Raw genomic sequence first — 7907 nt, forward strand, 5'->3', positions numbered from 1 at the left:
ATCTTTTTTTTTGGTATCTATATGAGATGATGGATGCTACCTAAATTATTGTGGTAATCATTTCACAATGTAAGTCAAATCATTGTGCTGTGTACCTTAAACTTATATAATGCAGTATGTTAATTATATCTCAATAAAACTGGAAAAAATGCAGCTATGAACATTCACGTTCAAGTGTTTGCATGGACGTATATTTTCACCTGTCTTGGGTATATATCTAGGAGTAGAATTGCTGGGTCATACGGTAACTCTACGTTTAACCTGTTAGGAATTGAGAAAACCAAACAACAATGGGAATTTTTCCTAAGAAAATGTTAAGGACTGGCAATAAAAGGAGATCAAGGTTGGGACTGAAAGGGGTTATCCTCAGCCAGACTGCTCTAAGTCTGATAATCTGGGTATCAAAGGCAGTAACAAAAAATATTTCCTAGGCAACACAGAAAGCAAAACTGCAAGTAAACTTTCCAGTATTCCTACCATCCCAAGATTTTTTCTGATTCAGATAGGAAGGTAGGTAGATTTTCTATTCTTGTAAATTATTCCTACATGACATGTCTCAGAAGTACTTCAGGAGGAATTGTGTAGATTTCACTGTCTAGAGTCAGATCTGGATCTTATAAAGTTGTGCTGTCAAGTATGATGGCCATTAGTTACGTGTTATTAGTTAGATTGGCTTTTGCAATTAAGTTAATTAAAATAAAATAACATTTAAAATTTAGGTCCTCAGTTGTACTAGCCACACTGCAAGGGTTCAAGAGCTGCATGGGACTCGTGGCTACTGTATTGGGCATTTCCCTCATTGCATAAAGTTCTATCAGACAGGATTGCTGTAAAGCAGAGGTTCTCAAATGGTGGTGTTTTAATACCACCCTCCACTGCCCCACCCCCCCCCAACCTCCCTCCACTCCCCTCAAGAAATCTGGCAATGTCTGGAGACATTCTGTTTTTTTCAACTTGGGGAAGGGAGGGTGCTACTGTATCTAGTGGGTACAGGCCAGGGATGCTGCTGAACATTCTGTGATGTGCAGGGCAGCCTCCACAATGATTAGCTACCCCAGAAAGTCAAAAGTTCCAAGGTGGAGAAACCCTGTTCTAAAGCAATGATGTCCAAACCTGGCTAGCTTTTTATCAAAAAATCAAAAGAATCACCTGGTCAGCATTGTAAAAATTCATATGCCTGAGTCCCATCCCTAAGATTCTGGTTAAGAAAGTCTGAAGAGAATCCAGGAACCTGCGTTGTTCAATAGCTTTCCAAGAGATTCTTATGGTTGGCAAGATTAAGAATTATTGTGTGAAAGCAGACTGACTCTCAGCTCTTAATTCAGAGGAAAATCACCTGGTAAACATTAGCAGTACAGCCAGAATAGAGTAATGGCTCCAAGGCCGTTACCTCTTCTGTTTAATTTCTCCAATTACCTATTTCTCAATTAATGGGGTCATTAAGCACTCAAGACCTGCATTAATGTCCCTCCTCTTAAAAAAAAAATTCTTTCATTCTGCATAAATCCAGTTTGCAAATGATTACCTCTTGTTAATTATTGTACACTTTCTATTTACAAACAGAACAAATGACCTAGAAAATATTTGGCAGCTCTCTATGTTCACTGGTGTTTGATGAGAAACAGCTGAGCAAACAAGCATGCCAGCCCTGTAGGTAGTATGGCACAGTATATTATTATCCATTCCTTTGCTACCAACTAAATACATGGAAGTGAAATTCATTTTAAGTGGTTTAAAGCTGCATACTTTAAGGTCAATATAATTCTTCTGAACTTAGAAAAGTATAAAAATGTATTAATTTTAGCTTTAAGGCATTTTTCCCTTTCCATTTGTCATCACTCTGTAATAAATTACAAAAAGGGAACAGTCCCTGATCTTAAGAAACTTAAACGGTAGTAGTGGAAAATGAGACATAAACACAAGTATCTGTAAAAAAAAAAAAGATGTTACATTATTTTGAGAGGGTACAAATTTGAGAGGAAGAGATCCTGAAGATCTGGGAAATTTTCATGGAAGTAGCAGCATCTTCACTCATTCAATAAATATTAGCTGGCGCTACCTCATGCTAGGTCCACCATATTAGGAACTGGAGCTAAGTAGGTGCAATCCCTTTATTCACAGAATTTCATTTCCTGGAGACTAATCAGTCAGTCAACAATTTATTGCGTGCCCATGGCCAGCCAAGCATACAGACCAGCAATGATGATTCAAAGTGATCAGTGTTAACATAGGGGAAGGACATGGTGTAATTAATTACTGGCTGGATTTCTATCACATTGAATCCTCCTTTCTAAGCACTGACATTTCTCTGACTTCATTTGCAAGGCCAGTATCATAGGGCACGCACTCACCCTTGGCAATAATTTAACTATGACACTGAATTCAGCAGCAGCTATTTAGTAAAACGTTGCAATCATCTAGTGCATCACTAGTGTTAACTCTGGCATCCTCCAAGGAATCAGTTAACAACTGTAACTAAGAAACCACTGACATGATCCTCAGTCTAATACCTTTGAGGAAGTTGTGTGACAGAACTAATAGGTATTGACTGTTGTCTGTAAATCTGGTAGCTACGTCATGTGTGAGATTATTCAGGAATATGATCACTATACAGCACACTTTGTTGGGTGATGTTTAGAGCATGACTGACTTAATCCAACCTCAAAATAATTTTAAATTATAAAACATTTCAAACATATCAAAAGGATAGAAAATAATATAACAGGCACCTACAGGTACTCCCCATAACACCTAAAAGATAATAATATTTTTCTTTTTTTGCCTTCAGTTCCATCTCTGTCATTTTCTCTGGGACACAAATGAAATAACACATTAAAGATATAGCTAAAATCCCCTTTGCACCCACCCCCCACCCCCACCCAATTCCTTTAGGCTTCTTTTCTCCCAGGGAAGACTAGTGTCTTAAAGTTGATAAATTAGCATTCTAATTCTCATGAGAATTCTAATTCTAAATAAGAATTAAAAATAAAAATTTTAATTAAAAAATAAAATTTAAATTACAGATTTTTCTCTATGTATGCATGCATAAAGAATACAGATTGTTTAACATTTACACAAATGTACAATATTGTACATATCCTTTTGAAACTTATTCTAATTCAAAGTTCTGTTTTCAAGATTTTTAGGTATATGTAGATTCAGTTCATTCATTTTCACTACTGGACAGGAGTACATTCATTCAACCTTATCTGTAGTTCAGGTCTCTTTTCCCCATAATATTTTATATTTGCCTTTCCTTTTTTTTTCTCAATCAGTCCTGCAAGAGGTTGGCTCATAATATTCATTTTTTCAAAGACAGGAATTTATCTTTTATTTTATTTGCAGATGACATGATACTACACATAGAAAATCCTAAAGATGCTACCAGAAAACTACTACAGCTCATCAATGAATTTGGTAAAGTTGCAGGATATAAAATTAATATACAGAAATCTGTTGCATTTCTATACACTAAAAATGAATGAGAAATTAAGGAAATAATCCCATTTACCATCACATCAAAAAGAATAAAATACCTAGGAATAAACCTACCTAAGGAGGTAAAAGACCTATACTTGGAAAACTGTAAGACACTGATGAAACTGAAGATGACACAAACAGATGCAAAGATGTACTGTGCTCTTGGACTGAAAGAATTAATATTATTAAAATGACCATACTACCCCAGGTAATCTACAGACTTCAGACAATACTACAAAGCTACAGTAATCAAAACAGTGTGGTACTGGCACAGACACATAGATCAATGGAACAGAACAGAAATCCCAGAAATAAACCCACACACTTATGGTCAATTAATCTACAACAAAGGAGGCAAGAATATACAATGGAGAAAAGACAGTCTTTTGAATAAGTGGTGCTGCGAAAACTGGACAGCTACTTGTAAAAGAGTGAAATTAGAACATTCTCTAACACCATATACAAAAATACACTCAAAATGGATTAAAGACCTAAATGTAAGACTGGATACTGTAAAACTCCCAGAGGGAAACATAGAACACTCTGATAAAAATTACAGCAATACTTTTTTGGATCTGTCTCCTAAAGCAAAGGAAATAAAAGCAAAAATAAACAAATGGGACCTAATTAAACTTAAAAGTTTTTGCGCAGCTAAGGAAACCATCAACAAAACAAAGAGACAACCAACTGAATGGAGAAGATATTTGCAAATGATGTGACTGATAAGGGGTTAATATCCAACATATATAAACAGCTCATACAACTCAAAATCAAAAAAAAAAAAAAAACCACCCAACCAAAAAATGGGTAGAAGAACTGAATAGACATTTTTCCAAAGAGGAAGTGCAGATGGCCAACAAGCACATGAAAAGATGCTCAGCGTCACTAGTTCAGCATCTTTATCTTCTCAGACCTGTCAGAACGGCTATCATCAAAAAGAACACCAATAACAAATGTTGGTGAGGCAATGGAGAAAAAGGAACCCTCTTACACTGTTGGTGGGGATGTAAATTAGTGCAGCCACTGTGAAAAACAATAGGGAGATTTTTCCAAAAACTAAAATTAGAACTACCATATGACCCAGCAATTCCATTCTTAGGTGTATATCTGAAAAAAACAAAAACACTAGTAATTCGAAAAGATACATGCACCCCAATGTTCACAGCAGCACTATTTACAATTACTAAGGTATGGAAGCAACTGAAGTGTCCATCAACAGAGTAACGGATAAAGAAGATGTAATGTATATAATGGAATACTACTCAGACATAAAAAAGAATGAAATTTTGCCATTTGTAGCCACATGGATGGACTTTGGAGGGCATTATGCTAAGTGAAATAAGTCAGACAGAAAAATACTGAATGATACCACATGTGGATTCTAAAAAATACAACAAACTAGTGAATATTACAAAAGAGAAGTAGACTCACAGATATAGAGAACAAACTAGTGGTTACCAGTGTGGGGGGGGTAGGGGGAGGGATAATATAGGGGTGAGAGAGTGGGAGGTACTAACTATTGGGTGTAAGACAGGCTCAACCACGTATTGTACAACATGGGGAACTGAGCCAATATTATATAATAACTGTAAATGGAAAGTAATCTTTAAAAATGTATAAAAAATTTTTTAAAATTAAAATTAAAAAAAGATAATTCTTTTAATAGATTTTAATTTCATTCTTACCTATGCCCCTCTTCTTTTATGTTTACGCTGCCAACAGTTCTAATTCTACATAATCATTAAATTTGTTTAGTTTCCACTTTTATTTTGAGGAATCTTCAATTACTTCACAGATATAGCATCAGCAATTATTTAAATTTATGCTAATTGCTTAATTAGAAGAGATTCGTTTCCTTCTCATTCTTCTGATCACAAATTCTGTTGGCTAAAGCAAATCAAACCATAAGGCCAGCCCAAATTTAAAGGGAAGGGAAATAAACTCCTCCATTCAGTTGTAAGATCTGCAGAGTCATTTTGCATTTTAACCCTTTTGGTACCTACCTACCCTCAGAAAATCAATGAAATCAATAGTGTGTCTTAAAATTGATGGTGTCTTAGAAGTGAGTTTGCTACATATACAGTAATGTCATCTTAGCTCTCTCACACATTAATCCTTCATTAAAAACTATTGAGTACCTGTGTGCAATACACTGTAAGATAGATGTGATTCTGGTCCTTATCTAACTTACCTTAGGTCTGTAGGCCACAGTCACAGGTCCTGTTAATTTGATGTTCTAAATAATCTTGAAACTGATCCATCTTCTCTTTGTTTCCTACCTCCACTCTGGCTCAAGCCCTTATCATGCCTCACATCTGTTACTGCAAAAACCTCTCTCCCCACAAATCCATTTTTTCCATAAAACTCTGTGATTTGATTTCATTACTCAAACTTAATTGGCTCATCCATCCGTTCTAGGATGAAGTTCACTCTCTATAAAACATCATGCTCTGTCCTCTGTAATCAGGTCCCTGCTGCCCTTAGGCTGTGTCTCTGAACAAGCTTCTCAATTTACCATCACTGATTTGAGTTCTCTGTGCATTTCATGTTATTTTTCTCTTCTTTGCCTTGGTCTATATTATCCTGACATGCCACCACGTCCTCTGTCTCAGCCTGGCCAACTCCTCCTCATCCTTAAAGGCTTAATTCAGTGTCACCTCCTGGAGTTTAGGAGGAGAAAAAGAATGGGAGTTTTCAGGAAATATGATGAAAAGGGACTTGAAGGCTATGAGGATGGAGCTGGATGCCAGAATGAAGGAGAGCTGTGTTGGCAAACGGCAAAGGGCTGGGTGGGAAGGAAAGGAAGCTAGGGCTGTGATGGAAGGATGAAGCCTGGGTTTTGGAGAAGGAACAGGACAGGGAGCTCCAAAGGAGGCTGGGGAAAAGAAGAGTGTGGGCTTATGTGGGAAGTCTTAGACTTCTAGTTGTCCAGGAGGATGCCATGTTGAACCAGGATCATGTTTCTGGGACCTGAGAGCAGATATAAGGAAATGGAAGCAAATGGTGCTCTTCTATGTAGTACTTAAAATTGTCTAGTGTAACGTAGCTTGGATATATATACCATTTTGGGAAAACATTTCAACAATATCATGTTCAACAGCCACAAAGTAATCTGCTGTATGGTCTGAATTCCTTATCGTTGAACATTTACGTTGTTTCTAGTTCACATTATTATAAGCAAAGCTGTATGGAATGTCCCTGTAGCTAGATTTTTGCTCATAGCCACAAGAATTTCTTTAAGAGACATGACTAGGGGTGGGAGAGTGGTTCTGGGAAAGGGGAATGCCAGGGCAAAGGATATAAACACTTTTAAGGCTTTGGATATGTAGTTTTTGAATTGCTCCAGTTAACACTTCTACCACAAGTATATGACAGTACCTGCTCCCCGACGCCCTCACTAACACTGTGTATTTGAAAAAAAAAAAAAAAAAAAGAGGTCAGGTTTAACTGCATCTTAAGTAGAAAAGATATCTTACCTTAGGAAGCGACAGAATGACTGCAGCTGTACAGGCACCGAGAGTGAGATCACAAACAAGTTTGTGCTGCCTCCTGGTGGCACCTAACAAACCAGCATGACAGAAAACCCAGTTCACCTGAAAGGAGACTGACTATCTGAACAAGTTGTCAGAGTTAATTTATTTAACGCTGAAGTTCTAGAAAGTGGGTGGCAGAAACACAGAAAAAATGGACCTGACTTTAGGATATAGGAGGATATGGGAAAAACTAGGGGAAAAATATTCTTACCCACAGTATAGCACATGGCATGACATGCATGATACACTCAGAGATGATTTACTAAACTTAATGGTAACAAAAGAAAATTAATGTTCAAATGGCGTGTTCTGAGGAGGGATCACGTGCAGCTTCCATGAAGGGGGTGATGGAAACGAGTATATTTGATAGATTTTATATCTGCTTTTCCTATAAGATGGTGAAGGCAATGAGGCACAAAAATTTAAGAGACTTGCCCAGTTCACAGTCTTCTAGAGTAATTGTTTCACTGAAAAGAACCCTCTTAATAGTAGCTATGTACTCTGGATCTTAGACTGGTTTGGTGAAGCTGGGTTATTTTTACTTTTGTATGCTTCCTATGTGCAAAACACTGTGCTCCCTATTAAGGACAAAAGAGGAAAGGAAAAGGGAAAGAGGTGCAACAACAAATGACACAGTTGTGGCCCTAATAGGAGCTGTTAATCCACTGCTGTTTTCCAGAGTTCCATTTTCTGCTCTGCTTACATGTTCCAGGTAATCTCATCTACCCCCAGGACTGCAAATACCACCTGCACAGTAATGTATTTGTTCATTCAACCTTTCACTTAAAGATTCACTGAGGAAAAACAATACATTCGGTATTATTTCTATGAGACTTGATGTTGTAGGAAAAACAGACATCAGTAGTCATACAAATAAATATGTATTTACAGATT

This window comes from Mesoplodon mirus (assembly GCF_964341445.2).
Source record: "Mesoplodon mirus genome assembly, chromosome: 14".
Classification (NCBI taxonomy): Eukaryota; Metazoa; Chordata; class Mammalia; order Artiodactyla; family Ziphiidae; genus Mesoplodon; species Mesoplodon mirus.